This window comes from Rattus norvegicus, chromosome 9 (genome assembly GCF_021556685.1).
Source record: "Rattus norvegicus strain SHRSP/BbbUtx chromosome 9, alternate assembly SHRSP_T2T, whole genome shotgun sequence".
Classification (NCBI taxonomy): domain Eukaryota; kingdom Metazoa; phylum Chordata; class Mammalia; order Rodentia; family Muridae; genus Rattus; species Rattus norvegicus.
Window position 1 is genome coordinate 113,145,001 of NC_141542.1, and position 11,484 is coordinate 113,156,484.

An 11,484-nucleotide genomic window follows, 5' to 3' on the forward strand; every position below is an offset into this window, starting at 1 on the left:
GAAACAGAGGATTCTATTTCCTTTGCTCTGGGTGTGGAAAAGGAACTCTTTCCCAACCCTGTTATCAGAGTCTAATGCTTTATTTTTCTTGATCTCTTCCACTCCGGCTAGCACTTTCTTATTAATCCTGATTTTTTTTTATATTTACAGGTTTAGAAGCCAATAATCTCATACTCACAGGGGAAATGCCTTTTGTTAAATGACCAAACACACCTTTGTTGACACATAGACGTCCACAAAACATGCCATGGCCTGGTGATAGGTTTTGGATTAAGGTACTTGAGAAGGACCTTGAACTCCCGCTACCAGGAATCAGATGGAGGTTTATCAATCTTCTTAGATTGAGTCAGTTCCATGAGGAGGATCCCCGAGGAGCCTGAACCCTCTGAACCAAAGTTTGAACCGAACTGACCCTTCTTCACGAAGTCAGTCCCCAGGGGCTGCCCTGGATGCACACTAGGACCTGTGTTCCTTGGTGAACAGTCTCTGACACTTACAGGCAATCCCCTGCCTCTGTAACTAGCAAGTTAGTATGGTAGCTGGACGTTTGTTTGCCTCTTAGTAGACAAGATATTATTGAATTCAAGGAGAATGTCTGAGGTTAGAGGATCGTTTCAGACTATTGCTTTAGGGTTGCTTTTGGCATTGTGAATGGTTTGGGGGACACATTTTCAGCAGTGATGATTAACTTTGTCCTGATGCTTTGAGAGTACTGCATATAAAACAATTGGAAAGGACAGTTTGTTTCCTAGTGTGCCTTTTGTTTCCCAGTAGCTAGCTACAGCTTTGACCACCTACTGTAGGAGCATGCAGACCAGAATGCAAAACCAAATTATTTTTAAAGCTGCATTTTGTCTTGTAAATGAAGTATAACTTTACCCCCAAGTAGTTGTTAGAAAAGCGTGAGTTTATCAGAGGAGAAGAGGAACTTGCTTCTCTCAAACATCGAGGTTTCAAGGCTGTTTTGAAGTTGCCAAGCACAAATATTTTAGTAAAAAAAAAATCAGGTCTAACATTGGCACGCTAAAGTCATTCGAATTGCATGGCTTCTAATCGCATCTGGCAAATACTGATGATTGCCACGAAAATCAAATATTTTAACCCCCCTTTACCCTTGGCATTTTTATAGTTTACGGAAAGACCCTTCTGAGTGACCTTACGAGCTTCTGTATGGAAGAAGGAAGCCTAGCTCTCTGTTTCTGTGTGAAGAAATAGTGAATAATTGACAGCCATTTCTCAGCTTTCCAGGGCTAGTGCATTCCCATGATTGGCAGTTTGAGCCTCAAATGGAGTCCCGCTCCTTGAGACCGAATTGCACATCCGCTCTAGGCTTGAGCTCAGGTGACATCTTGAATTGACCTTGCATACATTGCTTGGTTAGCGTTCACCGAGTTTTGCGTGGTGTGATACAGAGAGGGACACTGAGGAACGTCATATTTGTATGCCGTGCCTATTAGAGCCAGCCTCTTGCCACAGAGCTTTGACAAGGGCATGGAATATCTGTGGGCTCTGTATTTAAGACACAGCTTCTGAGTCGGAGTTCTAAATTTTGTTTATTCCTTTATGTAATTCACAGCTCTTCAGCCTGCAGAGGACATGTATTATTGGAATTTTTTTTTCTGTCTTTGTTTTTTAGTGTTTAAACTTAGTAGATGTCCTTTCTTTAAACTTAGGCACTAAAAATTCTCTACATCAAAGCCTGTGAGTCCTGTTTGTGGCTAGTGTTAATCATCCTTCAGCTGGGCTTTGAAGTTAGCTTTCTCCTGCCTTTTTCTCTTCTTAACTCAGCGGGGGCTCATGAATAAACCCAGCTCCTCTGATAGGGGTAGTCTATTATTGTTCCTGCCTGTGGCTCTTTCTAATACAAACTCCATTTCTGGTTAGTTTGCTGAAATCAAATCAGTGTAGCAGTGGCCATTTTTTCTTTTCTCTCCTTCTGGTTATAAAGCTCTCTTGTGAGGAAAGGAAGTCTAGCAGCTGGGTAAGTGAGTGAGGGCTTATGGTGAGGAGTGATTCTGGTGAATAGGTTTTACTTTTCTGCCTATTGAATTGTTATTGGTTTGGGGTTTTTTGTTTGTTTGTTTGTTTGTTTGTTTTTTGTCTTATTTTTAGTTCAGGGGTTCTCAACCTATGGGTCACGACCTCTTTACCCCTTTGAGGTTTCAGATCAACTATCTTGTCTATAGGTATTTAAATTATAATTCCTAACAGTAGCAAAGTTACAGTTACAAAGTAGCAACAAAGTAACCTGTCTTCCCATTCAACTATATGAATTTGTTGTTGTATGGGCCATGGTAACAAAGGCAATCACTTAATTTGGGGATGTGTGCCTGCCATGAGCACGCATTTTAAAGCTGCTAGACCAGAAGCAGGTAGACAGGAGGGTAGCTGACTCACTGCTGCTGAAAGACCTTGGAATTCTGACAGGAACATTAAGTCATCTCATTTTTAAAAAGTTACTTAATCACTAAATCAGGTAGGAGTTGCCGTTTCCACAAACATGGTGTTTATAACTGCTCTCGCTATAGAAATGAATGGTGCCCGTATGCCCGCTTCGGAATACAGCCCCATGAATAAAGAAAACAGAGAGTACACTACCTAGCTGAGTGCTGGCTGTACAATATATCCCATGCCCAAGTCAGTGTCCTATGCTAGCCGGAGCTTTTAAATCGTATTAGGGGAGATAAAAATATAAAGGGCTATTTTTGATATTTTTCACATGTTGGTGGGGACTTGTTATACCCCAATTTTGAAGGCTGGTCCCTTTGAACAAGAGATTCTAAGTTGTAGATTTCTTAATTGTAAAAATAAAGGTATCATAAGATATACTTTTATTTCGAGAAGTAAGTGTTAGAACGAAACAAGTCCCAATGCCTTGGTGACCTTATTCCTTATCTGACTTGTATGCACAGTGAGCTCCTCCTCGGCCTCAGAATCATTCTCAAGGCAGAATGAATGGCAAGAAGGCCCTGCTTCATCACCTGCCTGAGGTAGTCTGACCCTCCTCACCCTTTCTCTCCTTCCCAATGTGCAGATGACCTCCCTAGTATAGACACCACCAATTCACTTACTTGAAGAGGTGGGATTAGAGAGATGTAACCGGTGTTGTGGTGATGACTGGGCGCTTTACGCAGATACGATTTAAACCAGTGGCTCCCGAACATGAAATTACCTGGTGTGTGCTCTCCCTGCTGCTTCGTTCATGCGTTCATTGTTTACATGTTCCGTCAGTCAGTTTTCTGACCTGGGCCTCTCCGTTCTTTGCCTCTTGCCATTGCAGCCCTTACAGCCATCCTGGCCTTATCCTCTCCAAACAGTCGAGGCCCATGAACCACTTCTCTGGCTCAAGGGTATGCCTTGAGGAGTCCATGCTCCTTGTCCCTTCTTATTCTATGGCGGTTTCTTTTGACACCACCCTCCCCAGCCCGCAAACCCCTGCCAATCAGGGCGTGACTCACCGTCACGTGGTATGGCTCTTATGCGCCTTCTTCTACTTATATAAAGACGGCTATGAGTTACTCATCTTTTAATTTCCCTCATGGAGGAATACAGGTCCTATTCAAGGTGGTATCTCCAGGGCCTTCGTGGCAGTCTTTGCTGAACTTTAAAGGTGACAAATCCGAGGTCTGGGGAAGTTAAGTAACTAGTCTAACAGCAAAGAGATTGGCTGCCATAGACTCTGTGTTCCTTACTAAAAGTCCCCTAAACATTGCCTCCCTTTCACAGCTGGAAGTTGGGAATCTTATTAGGACAGGGAAGGAGGGTGACGTGGTGAGTTCTTGGATCATCTTCTGAGCATCTGAATGGGTGATTACTGTTTCCACATCGTTTCAGACAAGCATTGGTCCTGGACACTTTATTGTCTATTAGCTTTAGCTGAGCTTCTCTGCCCTTTCTTTTACCTTTCTTGCCCAGTCCATGCATAATTAATGTTTTTACAAGAATGCATTAACTCTTTGACTGCAGCGTAACAACAACAGGACGCTAAATTTCTAAGAATCTTCTGCCGGGCTACAATCTACAGTTGTCCATGCAGATGCAAGTTTCTACCTGACTTGAGTTATCTTCCAATAAATACTTGAGTTTCTTGAGCACTCCTTGCCTGACAGTGATTGTAGCTATTACTTTCTTTTCTGTGTGTTTTCCCAATACACTGTTTCTGCCAAAGCAGAACCTCGAGTTTTACCTCGTGGACATGGCTGCTGTTGACTGGAGTCCTTACTTTGGTCTTCCCCTATCCAGTGTGGCATTATAATTGATGTATTGATGTTGTTTTAACCGGATACAGGAGAAAAACAAGCTTTCTCATAATTAATATTATTAAACCGTATGAATTGTGCTTCAGCCTTCCGAGGGAAGATTATAAAGAAAACGAAGGTAGTTCGTTGAATTGGGGTTAAAATGGGCGATCCTGCAGGAATCCCACACAGCATGTGACGGGTATGCAGAGGTTGGAATATTCTCTCAGAGCAATGTTTGATGTACTACTCCACTTGACCTTTAAGAAGCCACTGATAACCGACTTTGATCGGTTAAACGGAAGGAGATCCAGCATTGTCCCACAGACTGGTTGATTAATTTAAATCCATAGATGTAGTCTTGCCTGAATGCCCTTTGCAAGGTCCATGTACAGAAGGGATGTTATTCAGAAGCACTGAGCCCAGTCTGGCTGTCCGACTCTTTCAGCTCTGCTGGACCTCTTAGGCTGCAGGCATCATCCTTAACCCCTTAATGCCCGCTTCAGCTCCTGTGCATGCTCCAAATTTCCTTCCATCCGCGTTCTGTTTGTAGCCTAGGGAAGAGGTATTTTACATCAGACTAATTGAAGGGCTAAAATAGGAAGTTATCTTCAACTAGGTTCTTTAGAAAAAAAAACATTAGAGCTTAATCCCCCACTTCTTCTGAGGATCGTAATCAAAATTAGAATCACGAAATGTTGAAATAAGTTTTGGGCATTAAAGTAAGCCACATGTATAATTCCTTGCCTTTTAGATTCAAGACACTAAGGGCTTTGTTATCTGTGTTCAGTTCAGGATATGTGTCTAAGATGCAGGGCCCTTGGATGAGTTAAAGAAGTACAGTAAGGGGATAATCCTTGACCTTTAAATGAAAGCAAATTTTAAATTCTTCGAGGATAAAATGGAGTAGCTTCATTTTTTTTTTTCTTGGACTGAGAAGTGGCCTCACCACCTTCTTACACCACCTTCTGGCCGTCACAGGTACTGCATGCATACGGTGCACACTCATACAAGCAGGCAAAACACCTCTACACATAATATGAGGAGATCCCCGGGGTGCTGGGGGCGGGGGTGACTGGGAGGGAGGAGTGAGCAGGATGTAAAGTGAATAAAAAAATTAAGAATAAAAAGTAATAAAAGACCAAAAAAAAGCCATTAATAAAACAAAACCCAACCAAACCGCACACATACACACACAGAAGAGAAGTTTTCTTCCATGGGCCAGTCTATCGGACGTACTTGCTGAAAAGGTAGCTGCTTATTAGAAGGTAGAGGTCCAGCTGAGAAACATAATGGGAAGTTAGGGAAACTAGAAGTTGTATGGTAGAAATAATGGAATCTAGTTCAGCTTTTATTTTTTGTTTTTGCGTTGTTGTTTTCACCTTTTGAGAGCAAAATTCATATTGGTATTTTAGCATGTCACGTGGGGTTCTTTTTTAAGAGCTTAAGTAAAAGCATTTAATCACTAGTACCTTGCTAACCTGGAAGCAGGTTGTGGAGTTTGTGTTCATTCGCTGTTGACTGAGGGAACGCCGAGCAGAGCACAGAGCTCCGTCTGTCCTCAGTAGAGGCTAGGAAGCAGGTATAGACTCTGCTCTTCAGAAGCTTAGAGGAAGTAGGAAAAATTCATAACCATGAACCATATTTTCTTACTGTTGCTGGCAGGGAAGGGACAGCACACTTGTTCAGTGCAGCCCCTAGCAGTGAGCCACAGTCTTCGACCCACAAAAGAGTGTCTTCAGGGTGGATAGAAAAAGAAAGAGCATTGGAGATTCTGAGATAGGTTTTGGTGGGTCGGTTGGGTTTCGTTGATAGAAAGGGGTGAGAGCAATTCGGAGGCAAAGTGGGGTGGGAAGGTAGGTACTCACGGACTTTCCCGAGAAGGGAGCAGATCCGTTTCTAGAGCAGAGAAAGCCCAGGATTGTCGAGAGAAGGGATAGGCGAGAGCAAAAGGGGGAGGGGTCACTGGGAAGAGAAGGGAGGGGAAACTGCAGTCAGGATGCAATACATGAGACCACAATAAAAAATAGTTTTAAAAGAATCTATCAGCAGATACTGAGTGTGTTGCAGTTCCTCGCCTTCCTTCATTTTTCAGGGGAAAACTGTAGATACTAAGTCTTCTTTCCCAAGCATCTTAGTTCAGAAAATTCAAATCAAACTGCAAAGTGCTACCGGTGTTTTTAATTCCTCAGTACATGTGACCTACCAAAACTAGATCACAGAGATGTTTTAAAACCTCAACTAGGCTGTGATAATTGATGATATTAGAACAGTAATAAAAAAGAAATATCTCAACAGCAACAACAATAACAGTAACAACAACAATAACAAGCCAAAGCTAGACCGGCTCACAGCCACACTGTACCAAATGCTAATCTCTGCACTCTTCACCCTGAAACAGGAAGTGGAGGAGGCTGGGCAGGGTTCAGTGGGCTATGGTCTGAAGTGCTTGGAGGTAAGACTGTCAGTGTCCTATAGGGGGAGCCTTTGAGAAGCTTGCAGTTTAGAATCGTGTCCAGAGGTAAACTGGACAAGATAGTTAAAGACTTATCAAGGACAAAGAAATGACCACGCAACGACCAGAAGAAGGTTTCACTGAAGACAGAAGTCAGTAATGAGACTAGAGAGTTATAAGATGTCAGATGGAGAAGCATCAGGGGACAGGTCACTAAATTTGGCCAGTACCTGACTTTCAATAGGAGGTCAGGCCATAGCCCTTCCTACCAGTTCTTGTACTTTTTTCATTAGCTCAGTGTGGATTTGTCTTAATTAGAATCCCGAATCCCAAATGTAGATCGAAAAACTCCATGCACTTCCAGTGTCTGGAGTTAGGTAATCATTCATTTAACCAAGAGCAGAGCAGCCAAGGGCACTGCTCCTGGGGGTTAGGAGGCAGTGCGGTATGAGCGGATTAAAAGTGCTTTGTCCTAGCCTTAGAGATGTGTAGTGGGGAGAGAGTTCAATGGCCACTGGAGCAGACTGCTCTGGCCTTCCAAGTTGGCTCGAACATCCCTCTGGACTCTAACCTCCCTTTGCTTCTTTTACTCACCAGCTCGAGTTCACATCCGATTAATATACAAGTCAGGCTGAGGGCCTTGTGGGTTCCCTAACTACAGTTTAAAGGTTAAGGTGTTTCCTGAGGGCTAGACTTAGGCATGACAAATACACTCTTACTGTAAAAGAATCATTTTCCATTTTAAGTTTTGATTTGTTTCCGTTTGGGTACCAGTGAAGCTTTCGGATGCTCAAAGAATAAGCCTATTGTTTTTCTGAAGTTAGGACAGATATAAGGGCATATACCTATCCAGCTGGAACCTGTCAGACCACAGGAGGGTGTAGTCCGTTACTCCCAGCTGTGCTTCTAACCTTTGGACCTCGTGTTCCTGTGGGTGGTCTAAATGTGGGTGTACACTTCACCAGTCGCTGTTCTTAGAATAAACACAGAGACAGACAGGTAGTAGTGTTTTTATGTAAAGTTATCAACTGAAGAATTTATGATCTGTAAGAAGTCAGTGACATTGCACTGTTGGGGGGAAGAAAATTAACGGTGGTGGGAAAAAAGGAATAAGAATATTGAGTAGGATGTACTACATTTAGCTGCTTTTTAAAAATTAATTACAGGAGAATAAAAGCTACCTCAGGGTGAATTGTGGATAGGAGTTAGAGAAATTAGGTCCTTTTCTCCAAAGAAACATCTTTGGCAGACCATGTAATGTGGGCCACCCAGGGCCACTGGCAGGATTTATTTCACCTGGCAATCTTCCGTGTTTTCTTTAGCACTTTATAGTGTTAGAGATCTCGTGGTTTTGCCTGATGTGTGGTTATACTCTTCCTGTGATTGTCCTCTAAAAATAAATCTAACAAACTAGTTTTATTGATGGATCATTTGTCCTTTCTGACTCGCATCTCTGGAAAGGTCAGTGCACCTGCTCCGTTTGATGTGTTTGTTTCCTTGATAGCCTTAATTCACTTTTTCTTTCTAGCTCCACTCAGCTAGGCAGGATCTCTTTTTTAAAGAATGGTTCGAAGCGTCCTTGAACTCCTGTGGTCAGTGTAGGGCCTGGCCCTCCGAAGCTGTGATGAGCCCTCTGTGTATTCAGGTACACAGAGCCTAGTGTAACAGAGGGCACACAGGTGGATTTCTGCCTGTTGAATTAGTGTAATAATTCATAGTTGAATCTTCTTTAAAGTAGAGAATCATATAAAGACTGGAGGACTCTCCCTCAAATATAACACTCCTAATATTTATGTATGGTATGTCTTCTAGATACTTTTCAGTGCATGTTCACAAAAACAGGAATAGTTTGAGATATGATTTTATAGAGATCGATAACCTTGAACTACAGAGCCTCCTGCCTTTGCCTCCTGATTTCTGGGATTACAGACATGAGCTGGCACATGCAGTTTTGAGCACTAGGGATTGAAGTCAGAGGCCCTCATGCATGGTAATCAAGCCTTCTACCTATGAGCTATGTCCTCCGCCCAACAAATGTTGCTTTTTAAAGAGAAAATTATGCCATATGTATAGGGCAATATATTTTACATTTAGTGTACATGGTATGTGGTACATAGTGTGTGTGTGTGTGTGTGTGTGTGTGTGTGTGTGTGTGCGCGCGCCCGCAGGAGCACACATGTGTGTTTGCTATTATAGCATGCAACTATAGGAAGCAAGAGAACAGTTGTCAGGAGTTGGCTCTTTCCTACCACCATACCGGTCCTGGGGATCAAGCCCAGGTTGTGGAGCTCAGAATCAAGGAACAGACTTGACCAGCCATCTCCCTAGCTCTTAGTAATTCTCCTGCTCACCTACCTCCATTTTACCGAGCTTGGCCTGTCTCGCCTTTCAAACAGGATCTCAGAAGGCACAAATGAAAGAACGGAAGCTTGATTGGAAAGTCCTCTCTCGTTAGCTGACTCAGGGGCAGCCCCTGTTTTCCTGAGACTACATGTTACTATTCTGCTCCCGGTCTTTCCCAAGCTCGACAGGAGTGAGAACTCCCAACTTGTCAATTAGGTTTAAAAAAAAAAAACCGTCTGTAATTTTTTTTGAGATTGGAAATTGGTACTGTTGTATTCCGTTTACTGTTTTTGAAGCCACGGTCTGGTTAGACATTTGTAAGCTATTTACTTACAAGGGAAACATTAAAAGGCAGGCTTGGCATCATCTAAATTGAAATAGAGATAATAATAGTTTCTTTGAAAGAGCTGAGATCTAAGTATATAGTACAGAGTGACAACCTTCAGCTTTTATTGTGCTGTGACTGTCTTAAGGAAGACCTGTCAACTTACTTGCTTATCCTTACAATGGCGGCGGCTACGATAAAAATTAGACCCTAGGATTGTTGAAAAACATGTCAATCAAATATTCACGGGAAAGAAAACAATAGTTTTCATACCACAGATGATAAATTAGATACTTATTAAAGTGTTGCAACTGATCAGAGAAGCAGAGGATATTATTAGAGACTCAGCTTGACTCGGGAACATGGTTATTTTAAGCAATTACTCTCAACCTGGTGGCGTTAAAGGGGCTTGTGTTCTCTTCAAGATGGGTGGCAGAGGCAAGGAAGAACAAAGAGTTCAAAGGGAGGTTTTATGTTTTGTGTGGTTTTCCAGGGGAGGGCATCATTACAATAAAAGTTATTCTGCCTTTGACACAGAGACTTCAACAAGAAAACTGTAGCTTTGGGTCGTGGTTGCCTGACTGATTTTATCATGGTGTAATAATTAGCCATTTCCCCGGAGGTGATTTCTGCACAAGTGACCTGTTGGCAAGGATTTAGTGGCGCTCAGAGATAAATGGACCCACAGCTGCCATCTTCCAGAGAAATAAATAGAGAGAATCAGTTGTCATTGTTATCTGCGTGCAGACGTCCTAAGGCACAGATGTGGGCTTTCTTTTCAAAGTGAATCAAGCATTCACTCTCAGGGAAAAGGGTGTTTGTAATGCCGTAATAATAACACTTGTGAAGTGAGAGAATCATATATGAACTTAGACTCTTGTTACCTCAGGGCATCGCGCATTGACCTGTGCCTTCCTCGGAGCTCTGCCTGTGAAGGGGATGCTGCCAGTGGGACCAGGTAATGATGACATTTCCCATTAGGAAGTCACGCTGCTGAAATTAGCAATTCCAGAATCCACTGAGTCCTTTGGCTCTGCATCACAGTTACTGCCTCTGTGACAGCCATCCTTCCCTACTTAGCAAATCCAAGCCTGGTAGCTTGAGCCCCCAGGAAGTTGTTAAAGCAATTAAAGGCGGCTGTCTCCCAGCACATTGCTCCGTTACCATAGTATCCTCTGCCTCCAAGTCTCTCCTGATGATGTCAGTATGCATACATGGGTTGTTCAGAGCATCTGCGTGGGGATGATTCACCCCATAATAAAGCCCATCTCCTGTTGCTCTCCTGCCAGTGTGATTAGGAAGTGTGGAAGGTACGTGCTTTGTTTTATGCAGTGTGATAGAAATGACCAAACGCCTCTATTGTTTTGCACTAGGTTTCTTGTGTTCTAAAATATACTTCTAACTGAGGCATAACAGATAGGGAAATTTCAGCCAATCACTGACAACAGGTTTATAGCTTGTGTGTAAACTGTTGTGTATGTGTGCGTGCATGTGTGCACATGTGGGGTGGGCTTTAAAAAAAAAAAAGAAAACAATCACTGTGACTACACAATGGGATACCTGCTACTCCAGCGTGCACGCTAGAACTTTTCCTTTGTAAACTGTTTGCATGCGGTGAAAAAACTTAGAGCGTTTTTTACAGGTGGCCGGGCAGGTAAGGCTCCGAGGAAGCCTGTGAGTCACACACTCTAACGGATGCTCTACCCAGCTTAAGTGACAATGACCAAATGTGGGAAGGCATTGCTGGAAGCACACGGATTGGTTTGTGCTGTGAAGTTCCATGACTGCTGACAGCCGTAATTTCGTACTTGTAACCGACTTACGTTATGTTTCTGATATCGTGGAGGGATGAACTTGGTGCCGGATGAAATATTTAAATACGCATTCCCTTCCTGGGGCATTTGTCTTCCCATTCTCTGAAAAGAGCGTTGTGCTATCTCTGATGGCATCAGGTGGAGAACTGGGGATGAAGATTACCTTCTGGAAGTTAGTTTCCTGGTTCACCCTTTCTCCCCTAGGCTTCCTCATCAAGAAACAGTAATGGCAGATATAAAACCTACTTCTTTTTTTCCCTCCATCTTTATTAAATTGGGTATTTCTTATTTACATTTCAATTGTTATTA

The 11,484-nt window shown here is 42.8% G+C and overlaps 1 protein-coding gene across 1 annotated transcript in view; it reads left to right on the plus strand.

The window, feature by feature from the left end:
• Positions 1–10,319, plus strand: part of LOC148003865 (uncharacterized) — a 45,636-nt gene extending 35,317 nt beyond the window's left edge. The window contains exon 2 of the mRNA XM_087569034.1: positions 10,251–10,319. The gene's annotated coding sequence lies outside the window, so the exon portion shown is untranslated. The remainder of the gene's footprint in view (positions 1–10,250) is intronic.
• The last annotated feature ends 1,165 nt before the right edge of the window (positions 10,320–11,484 follow it).